Source organism: Megascapheus bottae, chromosome 1 (assembly GCF_031878675.1).
Source record: "Megascapheus bottae isolate mThoBot1 chromosome 1, mThoBot2.hap1, whole genome shotgun sequence".
Lineage (NCBI taxonomy): Eukaryota > Metazoa > Chordata > Mammalia > Rodentia > Geomyidae > Megascapheus > Megascapheus bottae.
The window spans coordinates 52428030-52437886 of record NC_143509.1 but is presented as its reverse complement, the minus strand read 5'-3'; the positions used below and the strand labels follow the sequence as shown (position 1 = coordinate 52437886).

Sequence of the window (9857 nt, the reverse complement as noted above, 5' to 3'; positions counted from 1 at the left end):
CACAATAGTTAAAATTGCAATAATGGTAATAAAAGGAAACAAGGGGATCATAAAGAAATAAAGGGAAAGAATGAGTGGCCAGACAAGGTCTTTCTCTAAACCCATGTGTGCTAATCTAATAGTTGAGTCTGAATTGGCTCATCAAGGAGAAAAGGGAAGAGAAAGAGAAAAAGCAGGTTGTGCAAAGACTCTGAGGCAGGAAAGGGCTTCCTGGGTTTGAGGAACTGAAAGAAGTCCACGTGATTCAAATGAGGAGAGGTGGAGAAAAGATCTGGGGTGAGAAGATGTGCCAGCAAAAGGGAGGGGTGGGAAGGCTTTACAATGGGCCTTGTAGGAGGAGAATGTTTTATTCTGTGTGAAATGGAAAGCCATTCATGACCTGTGTTCCAAGGTATGTGCAGTGATACCGTGGCCACCTTGTGAGAAGCTGGAGAAAGGGCAAGAATAATGGTGGGAGTGGGTAGTGGTGGCCCACTCCTGTAATCCTAGCTACTTAAAAGGCAGAGATCTGAGGATCCAGGTTCAAAGCCAGCTGGGACAGAAAGTTCCTGAGATTCTGATTTTCAATTAACCACCAAAAAACAAAAAACAAACAAACAAAAGAGAAATAGAACTGTGGTTTAAGTGGTAAAGTGTCAACCTTGAGCAGAAAAAGCCAAGCAAGAGCGATACCCTAGTATCGGCATACACACACACACATACACACACACACACACACATGCAATAGAGGAGAAATCAGCTGAACACTGCAGCAGTAGTTCTAGGTGAGTGGAAGTGTGTGGGGCTAGTCTAGTGGTGATGAAATGTGGAGAAATTGAAAATAAACTTGATATTTGATTGGGAATGGATGGTGAATGAGTTCTGTAGGACACTGGCTCAAGCTTGTAATCTTGTCTAACTTTGGAGAGAGAAATGCAGGGATCCTGATCCAGACCAGCATAAAAGTTTGTGAATCTATTAACAACGGATGACTGAGTCAAGTGTGACATGCCCATCATTCTATCAACAAAGGGAAGCATAAATAGGAGAATCACAATGTAGGCTGACCGAGGCATAAAGTGAGATTCTATCTTGAAAAATTGAACATAAAAACAGGCCGCATAATGGCTCAAGTGGTAAAGTGTCTGCTTAGCGAGTACAAAGCTCTGAGTTCAAATGCCAATGTAGGGGGGAAGAAAAAGGATGGCTTTTGAAGAAAGCATTATCATTTATACAAGAGATCACTGCATACCCATGTTTATTGAAACACTAACTACAATAATCAAGTTCTGGAATCAACCAAGATGGCCACCACCAGAGAAATGCCTGAAGAAGATGTGGTATACACACATAATGCATATTATTTAGCCATTAAAAAATAATGAAATCCTGTCACTTGTGGTAACTTTATACAAAGTGATATAAGCACAAAAATAAGATACAGAAAAACAAAGCAAAGGCTGAAAATCTTCAGGTTTTTGTTTTTTTGTTTTTTTTTGCCAGTTCTGGGGGGCTTGAACTCATGGCCTGGGCACTGTTATTGGGCCTTGTCAAGGCTAGCGCTCTACCACTTGAGCCACAGCATCATTTCTGTGAACCAGGGCTTCATGCATGCTGGGGAAGCACTCTACCATTAGACCACACTCGCAGCCCTGAGCCATAGCACCACTTCTGGCTTTTTCTGTTTATGTGGTACTGAAGAATCAAACCTAGTGCTTCGTGCATGCTAGGCAATCACTCTACCACTAAGGCACATTCAAAGCCTCAATATTCTGAGGTACATAAGCTAAAACAGTTAGTCTCTTAGAATTAGAGAGAATAGTAATCATCAGAGACTAGGGTGATAGAGATGAAAGAACGTTAGATAAGGAGCACCAAAATATAGTTAGCTCTGAGGAGTTAGTTTTAGTGTTTCTATGGCATAGCTGGGAACAAAAATCTACAACAATTTGTGCTAAATTTCCAAATAACTAGAAGAGTATGATCTCTCAATACATGGATAAATATTTGAAGAGATGGAAATGCAAATGACCAGTTTGATCACTGTATAAAATATTTATGTTTTTCTTTTCTTTTTTTTATATTCAGGGCGAAGTTGATATTCCCAAGGGTTTGTTGTTGTTTGTTTGTTTTTCTTCAAGGCTAGAACTCTACTACTTGAGCCACAATTCTACTTCTGTATTTTCGGTAGCTGATTAGAGATGAGTCTCATAGACTTTCCTTCCAGGACTGGTTTTGAACCATGATCCTAACATCCTAATCTTCTGCCCCTGGTACCCAGCTCTTTATGATCCTTTAAAAGCCTGAGTTCATTGGCAGGTTTGTGCTGATAGTAGATTATTCCAGATGCCCTGGAGAACCCCTAGGATTTTAAGTAGTGGTGAGTATCAGAGACCCTATTTACAGACATGGTCCAGTGGAATGCGGAAGTGGCCAAACACTGGAATAGGGTCAAATGGAATGCAGAAATGAGTCAAGCCCTGGAAATGGTCCTAATGGAATGTAGACGTGAAAACAAACTCTTAAGATGTTCCCACAAGCAGCATTCAAACTACAGTTGAGATAAAGAGACAACCAGCCATCAGAATCCACCAAGAGGGAGATTAGCCAATCAGTAAAAACCCTACTATTCTCATAAAACTAAGTCTCCATTACTATATTGGTGCACCAGGAACAGAAGAGCAATAATAGCACTAAGCTCCTCTGTGAGGCAACTGCCTCCCTTGTACCACGGTACTAATAAACCTTTGCTTTCTCTTACTCTCTTATATTAGTAAATTCTTTTGCTAATCAAAAGCTCAAGTATTTCATAACATGTCAGGCACCAGTGGCTCATGCTTGTAATCCTACGTACTCAGGAGGCTGAGATCTGAGGATCCCAGTTCAAAACCAGACGGGGTATGATATGTCATGGGACTCTTACCTACTATTAACCATGAGGAAATGGGAAGTGACGCTGTGGCTCAAAGTGGTAGAGCAATAGCCTTGAGCTAAAGAGCTCAGAGACAGTGCCTAGGCCCAGAGTTCAAGAACAACAAAACAAAACAAAACAAAACAGCAACTTCATAACAGGGAAGTGTTGAGATGGAGGTAGAAATTTGAGACTTAGTAAGTTGGTGAAGTAGATAGGACTTGTTGATTGATCAAGTATCAAATAGTTGGGGGAGAGGGACTAAATATGAAGACAAAGGATGAGTTCAATTAGGATATGCCAAGTTTGGAGAGTGTCCCTGTGAACTCTAGATTCAGCTATACCAATCAGGTCTGGGCTGGAGAGTTCTGATTTGGGAGTGGAAATTGAGAGAAAGTGATTCCTAGAGGGTAAGTGGAATGAGCAGAGCTGTGGGCTTAAAAGTATAGACCTAGCTAGGCGCGGTGGCTCACGCCTAGAATCCTAGCTACTCAGAAGGCTGAAATCTGAGGCTCAAGGTTCAAAGCCAGCCTGGGTACTAAAGTCGATGAGACTCTTATCTCCAATAACCATTAGAAAGGGAAGTGGGGTTTGGCTCTGGGGTAAGTGGTAGCCTTGAGCTGAAAGACTCAGGGACAACCCCCAAGCCAGGGATAGGGCAGAAGCCTCAGGCTGAAGAGCTCTGGGTCAGTGCCCAGTCCAAGTTCAAGCCCCATGACCTACCCCCCCCCAAAAAAAATATAGACCTGAGGATAAGAACCTGATAGAGTGCTTGCTTAACATGCACCTGAGTTCAATTCCTTGCTACCAAATACACAAAAAAAATAAAAAGCCAGACATGGTATTGTGACTTAAGTGGTAGAGCACTAGCCTTGAGGAATGCCCAAGTACAGTGCTCAGGCCTCAGGACTGGCAATATATATATGTATATATATATATATATATATATATCTGCACTTAAGGTGCAGATTAAAAAGTGGCAGTCCTTTAGGATGCCTGTCATTGAAGGAGGCAGAGAGGCTTTGAATACTGAGATGTGTCTATTGGCAATCCTCTTGCAAACAACTAGAGAGGGATTCCAAGGTGATGCCATCCACCATATCAAATGTAGCAGAGATGAGACCTGAGGAATGCCTGTTGGATTTGGCCAAATAGAGGCCAAATTCTTGCTGGATGCTAGCTGGAAAGGGTGTGAAAGAATGGAGTGTGTGGGAACAGAAGTCAGATTATCAAGAGTTAAGCAATGGAGTGGGGGTAGGTAGGGGAGATCACTAATCAAGATGTTTGCCTGAGAAGGCAAGAGGCACTTGGCAGCTAGCTAACTTCAGAGGGCACTGAGTGTTGGCTTGACAGTTTTATTTGTAGGATCTAGAGAGACTTAAAGGCTGAGGGGAAATGACCAGGAGCCAAAGAAGTGGGGCAAGGTGGGAAGCAGATTTTCAGGATTTGTTCCTACCCAGCCTGCTTTCAGACTATTTACCTAACCCACTCATACTTTCTATCTCATTTGTTTATTTCAACTGTGTGGTTTGCACAGAACTATGGGCTTCAGTTCAGAATGGCTGTGCATCATCTCTGTTCAGTTTACTGTTCCCATTATGCTGACAATGAGCCATTAACATGTTCAGGCTCACACAACCTACTGGGGTCATCAGCAGTGTTTCTTGTTCTTAATGAGGCATCATTACTTGCCACGGACCTGGGACAATCTTCTGTCCTAGATCAGGTGCCACTCTATGCTGTGGCAGCTTCAGAGAAGTGGCCAGATGGACTACTTCTTGCCCCAGGCAAAGTATTCCCAAGTGTCAGAGACAGGTGCTGAAATCACCTGCTCCTTTCCTCTGAGATGTGCAAGGAGTAACGAATTGGGTTGGCAGCATGGTGAAATAGCGTGGAGGGTAGAGCCTGTGCTGAAAGATGGCCTAAGCCGAAGACATCAGATGGTTGAGCGCAATCCCAGCTTCCAGCTTGCATGCTAGGAAACTAAGTGAAAACCAAACCCACGATTTGAATATCCGGCCCGGGGCTCTGGCCTGAGATAAATCCTGTGCCCAGGAAGTACTGAATTTGCATCCAGCCCTGTGGGAGGAAACTCCTTCCCACTGGGGGCAGTGGGGGTTGGGGACGGGGGAGCTTTCTCTTGCATATTCCTAACTCCACTGGCCCAAGCGTGTAAGCAGAACCTCTGAGTATTTCATTGGTTTTTTTTGTTGGGTGGCGGGGTGAAATAAAGGATTTCAAGAGCTTGGTTTGGAAGTTAGGACCCCATCGCTTCGCACCACTCCAGGGTAAGTTTCTTCCTTGATGATGACTCTGGGCCAGTTTGAATTAGTCACAGGGCCTCAGTTTCTCGATTCACAAAATGGGTTTGGACCAAGATCTTGTGTTTGCACCTCAAGGACGACGGATTCCACCTCCACTCGCAAAAAAAAGAAAAAAAAAAAAAAAAGAGCGGCCTCAGCGCAAAGCTGGTCTGGAGTGCTTTTCCTAGGATGCTTCTCGCCTAAGCTAGCTGGGACGGGTGGGGGCCGGTGAGGGAGGTGGGCGTGTCTTAGGGTCCTCCCCGCCCCTAAACACGCCCCCTCCCGACGTCCCCGTCGCTCCTCTCGGCGCTCGGCGCTGAGATGAGGCAATCACGTGACCTCACATCCGGCGCGGGAGTCCCGAGCTCGCGGCGCGCTCTCCCGACTGCCCGCCGGCTCTCCCCGTGGCGTGCTCTGGCGAAGGGAGGGGGGCTCGCTGCGTCGCCGGCGGCGGGAGGCCGTTTCAGAGTACACACCGCCCCCCTCACCTGCCCGCCTTCCCCGCCGCCCGCTCTTGTTCTCGCCCCGCTCGGCTCCACATTGCCGCCGCGGGCGCCGAGGAGCGGAGCGCGGACGCCCCTACGCCCGGCCCGGCTCGGCTCGGCTCGGCCCGGGCCCCGCCGCGGCGCCTCCCTCCCCTCAGCCCGAGCCGGGACGCGCGGCAGCGGCGGCGGCGGCGGCGGCGGCGCCTCGAGTCCGAGCGACCCGCAGCTGCCGACGCCGGCCGAGGGCCATGGGGCTGGGCTGAAGCGAGGCGGTGGCGGCGGCGACGGTAGCGGCGGCCCGGCCCCCCGCGGCCTCTGGGCTGCTCCGGCCGGGAGGCCGCCGTGAGACGGCGCGGCGGCGCGGTCGGTGAGTGGCTCGGGCGGGTGGTGATGGTGATGGGGAGGCTGGAGGGGACGACCGGTATTGTCAGGGTGGCGGGTACCAGGTGAGCGTCCGGGCCGCCTCCTGGGGACCGGAGTCGGGCATCTTCTGCTGGGAAGGTGTGCGTGGTGGAGAGGGGGCGCAAAGACCCCCCCCCCACACACACAGTGGTCTGGGACAGGTGTGGCGGGGACAGGGGAACGCCGGTTGTGGGTGTGAAGACCTGGGGTGGACACGCAGCAGGGCGGGGAGGGCTGGCGTGTGAGGACTCGCGGGCGCGGGATGGTGGTGGTGGTGGTCCAGCCCTTGCTAGCAAGTCCGGAAGATCGCCTGGTCCTTTGGTCAAAGTGGGGTGTTAGCTGGGTCCCTGGCGGATTTGCCACTGTCGGAATCCGAGTTCGGTCCTCAGCCAAGTGCCCATCACCGCCTTTTCCAGGTAACTGAGGCCCAGAAGAGGACAGGCGACTGCTGACTTGCCTTAAGGCCTCACACTCGGCCTGAGGCCCAGGACCAGAGCATTTTCCTTTAATGCTTTCCACTCTGGCCTCCTTTGCTCTTCATTCTCTAGAAACAAAGTCCGATTCCGGTGTCACTATGGCCATTCGTGGTTTTGGAGTTGAGAAGGAGGGATTGGGGTTGCGGATTGACAGTAACTGCCCGGGGCTTCCCAACTTGGAAAGCTTTTGTGACAGGTGTTTATTGTTTCCTCTTCCCCTAGACCTGACAGAAACACCCGTAGATCTTGGTGTCTGGACATAAGAGGTATGAATCACTTACATAATTAACTTTTTACAATCGTCAGTGTTTTAGAGCTATATTTAGTGGTTATATTAATGCAAAATGAGTGGTTATTATGGAGTTGTAAAACTTTGAAATCTATATACGGTTCTGAACTAAGAGAGTAAAACCTACTTGAGTATGTAATGGCTATATTAAATGTGTTTCTTAGATTTTCTTCATTCTAAGAGACTTTGAAGATAAACATTATGTGCTGGAGTTTGTCACTGAAATGAAGATATTCTGGTGTTGCTTTTGAAGGGTACCTAAGTAATTTAAAAGTCGTTTGCCTTTGGTTAGTTGGCATGAAAGACTTGTCACTGAGGCACATGAATTAGTTTTGTTTTACTGGAATATGTGTGGCAGTCTTTTCTCTAGAGGATTGGTGGTTTGCTCAGTAGGCTTCAGTTGCCAAAATAGATGCCTGTGGGCATCACATCTTGGTTTAACAACCCCTTTCAAAGGCACCTGGAAGTTGTTTAAAAGTGTAGACTTAATGATTGCTGGAGAATAATTTCTGCTGCCGTATTTTTCTCATTATTAGATTAGGCAGCAGGTGACATAGTTTAGTAGAAAATTTATTTTATTTTAAATTACCTTTAGTAGCTTGACAGGATTTCACTACACCAATTTATGAGTGCTTGTATGAAGGTCAGTTTTACCCCTTCCATCATTCCCTCCTCTCATCTTTCTCATTCCCACTCTGACAGTTTTTTTTTTTTTTTGTCAGTCCTAGGCCTTGAACTCATGGCCTGAGCACTTTCTCAAGGCTAGGGCTCTGCCATTGGAGCCACAGCACCATTTCTGGCTTTTTTTCTATATATGTGGCATCTAGGAATCAAACCTAGGTCTTAGTGCATGCTAGGCAAGCATTCTTACCACTAGGCCAAACTCCTGGCTCTGACAATTGGCTTGAGCTCAGGGCCTGAGCACTGTCCTTGGACTTTCTCAAGGCTAGAGCTCTACCACTTGAGCCTCAGCTCCACGTCCGGCTTTTTTTCTAGGTATGTGGTACCAAGGAATCGAACCTGGGTTGTCCTGCATGCTAGGCAAGCATTCTCCACTAGGCCAAACTCCCAGCCCCTCTGACAATTTTTAATATTGGTAGAACAGCCATGTTTTTGGTTTGGGGATTGGGCAAGAAAAGTGATCAAATAGTTATAAACAGTTATAATCAACTAAAACTATGAAATGGCAGTTTATTTGGAAAAAGTTAAAGCTTTCAAGTTGCATCTGGTTGTAGGAGGACCGATTTCTTTGACTATTTCTAAAATAATAAGCGTTTTATTGTGTAAGTTTTAATTTACAACTGACTTGAAATAATATAAATGTCTGTGGGCACTGGTGGCTCACACCTATAATCTTAGCTACTCAGGAGGCTGAGACCTGAGGATCCCATTTCAAAAGAAGCCCAGACAGAAAAGGCCATAAGACTCTCACCTCCAATTGAAAACCATAAAATGGGAAGTGGAGCTGTGGCTCAAAGTGGTAGAGCACTAGCTTTGAGCGAAAGAGTTTAGGGACCGTGTCCAGGCCCTGAGTTGAAGCCCCACAACTGACAAAAATGAAAAAGAGGTAAATGTATACATAAGTAGGGAATTAGATTGGTTTCCTAATATTTGTGTACATACATACGTATGAATTCAGGGCCAGGTCGATGTCTCTGGGCTGTGTGTTCAAGCTAGTGTTCTGCCACAAAAGACAGCTCTTCTTACGAGTTTGATGATTAATGAGAGAGAAAGTTTTATGAACTTTTCTGCCCTTGCTGGATTTGAACTATAACCCTAAGATCTCAGTCTCCTGAGTAAGATTACGGGTGTGATTGCTGGTGCTAGGCTAGTTTCTTAATAACATATATTGAAAAAAAAAAAGTGTGCTGAACTTTTCGAATGGCCTCCTCTTTGAGGTTATGTTGGGGTTTTAACTCAGGGCTTGGAACTTGGTCTTTTTTTAGATAGTGTCTTGTGTCTTTGCCTACTTATGTCAATCCTACCTATGGCCTCCTGCTTAGCTGGGATTACTTGTGTAGATCCTACCTAGCCTCCTGCTTAGCTGAGGTTACTGATGTCACTACATGTGGGTTATTGGTTATGAAGTCTCATAGACTTTTTATCTGGACTAGCCTCTGTTTCTCCACCTCCCAAGTAACTGGGATTACAGGTGTGTGCCACCATGACTGGCCTCTCCAAATAGTTTCTTCTGATGAGACCCATTTTATTTGCGGGTATGTGGTCCCAGGAAGAACGCTATTGAGGAAAAACTGAGAATGCTCAGGATGCCTAGAGTTCAGTAGTGTACTTTGGGTGCCTGATTCTGCTAAAGACATGTCACAGTTCAACAAATCTCCAATATTCATTTTAACACTTAAATGAAGCACATTAATTTTTGCTTTGCTTTTGGAGCATTATTTACTTTTTGGGAAGCAGTTTTTTTTTTCCCTCCACAAAACAAGAACAGAACACTCAGCAAATCATAGAACAGTTTAGAACTGACAGTAACATGGCACTGAGACATGTGAAACAGCTGAGCCTTAGAGTGCAGATTGGAATTAGTGGCTCACACCTGTAATCCTAGCTACTCAGGAGGCTGAAATCTGAGGATCCCATTTCTAAATCAGCCTAGGCAGAAAAGGCCATGAGACTCTTACCATCTCCAACTGAAAACCATAAAATGGAAAGAAGCTGTGGCTCAACGTAGTAGAGCACACTAGCTTTGAGTGAAAGAGCTCAGGAACAGTGCCCAGGCCTTGAGTTCAAGCCCCACAACTGACAAAACATAAAAAAGTAAAAAAAGAGGTCTGGAATATGACTTAGTGGTATAATGCTTTTGTATCAGGGTTTAATTCTTCAGACCACATAAGCAGAAAAGGCCGAAGCGGCACTATGACTCAAGGTATAGAGCACTAACCTTGAGCAAAAACAGCTCAGAGGCAGTGCCCAGGCCCTGAATTCAAGCTCCAGAATTGGCACACAGATAAAAAAAGACAAAAATTAAGAAATTAAAATTTTAAAAGCAAATTT

At 46.0% G+C, this 9857-nt stretch overlaps 1 protein-coding gene across 7 annotated transcripts in view; it reads left to right on the top strand.

Moving 5' to 3' along the window:
- Positions 1–5927: 5927 nt before the first annotated feature.
- Positions 5928–9857, top strand: part of Atp13a3 (ATPase 13A3) — a 110040-nt gene continuing 106110 nt past the window's right edge. For all 7 annotated transcript variants that reach the window (XR_016537449.1, XR_016537448.1, XR_016537458.1 and 4 more), the window contains exons 1-2: positions 5928–6045; positions 6779–6822. The gene's annotated coding sequence lies outside the window, so the exon portion shown is untranslated. The remainder of the gene's footprint in view (positions 6046–6778; positions 6823–9857) is intronic.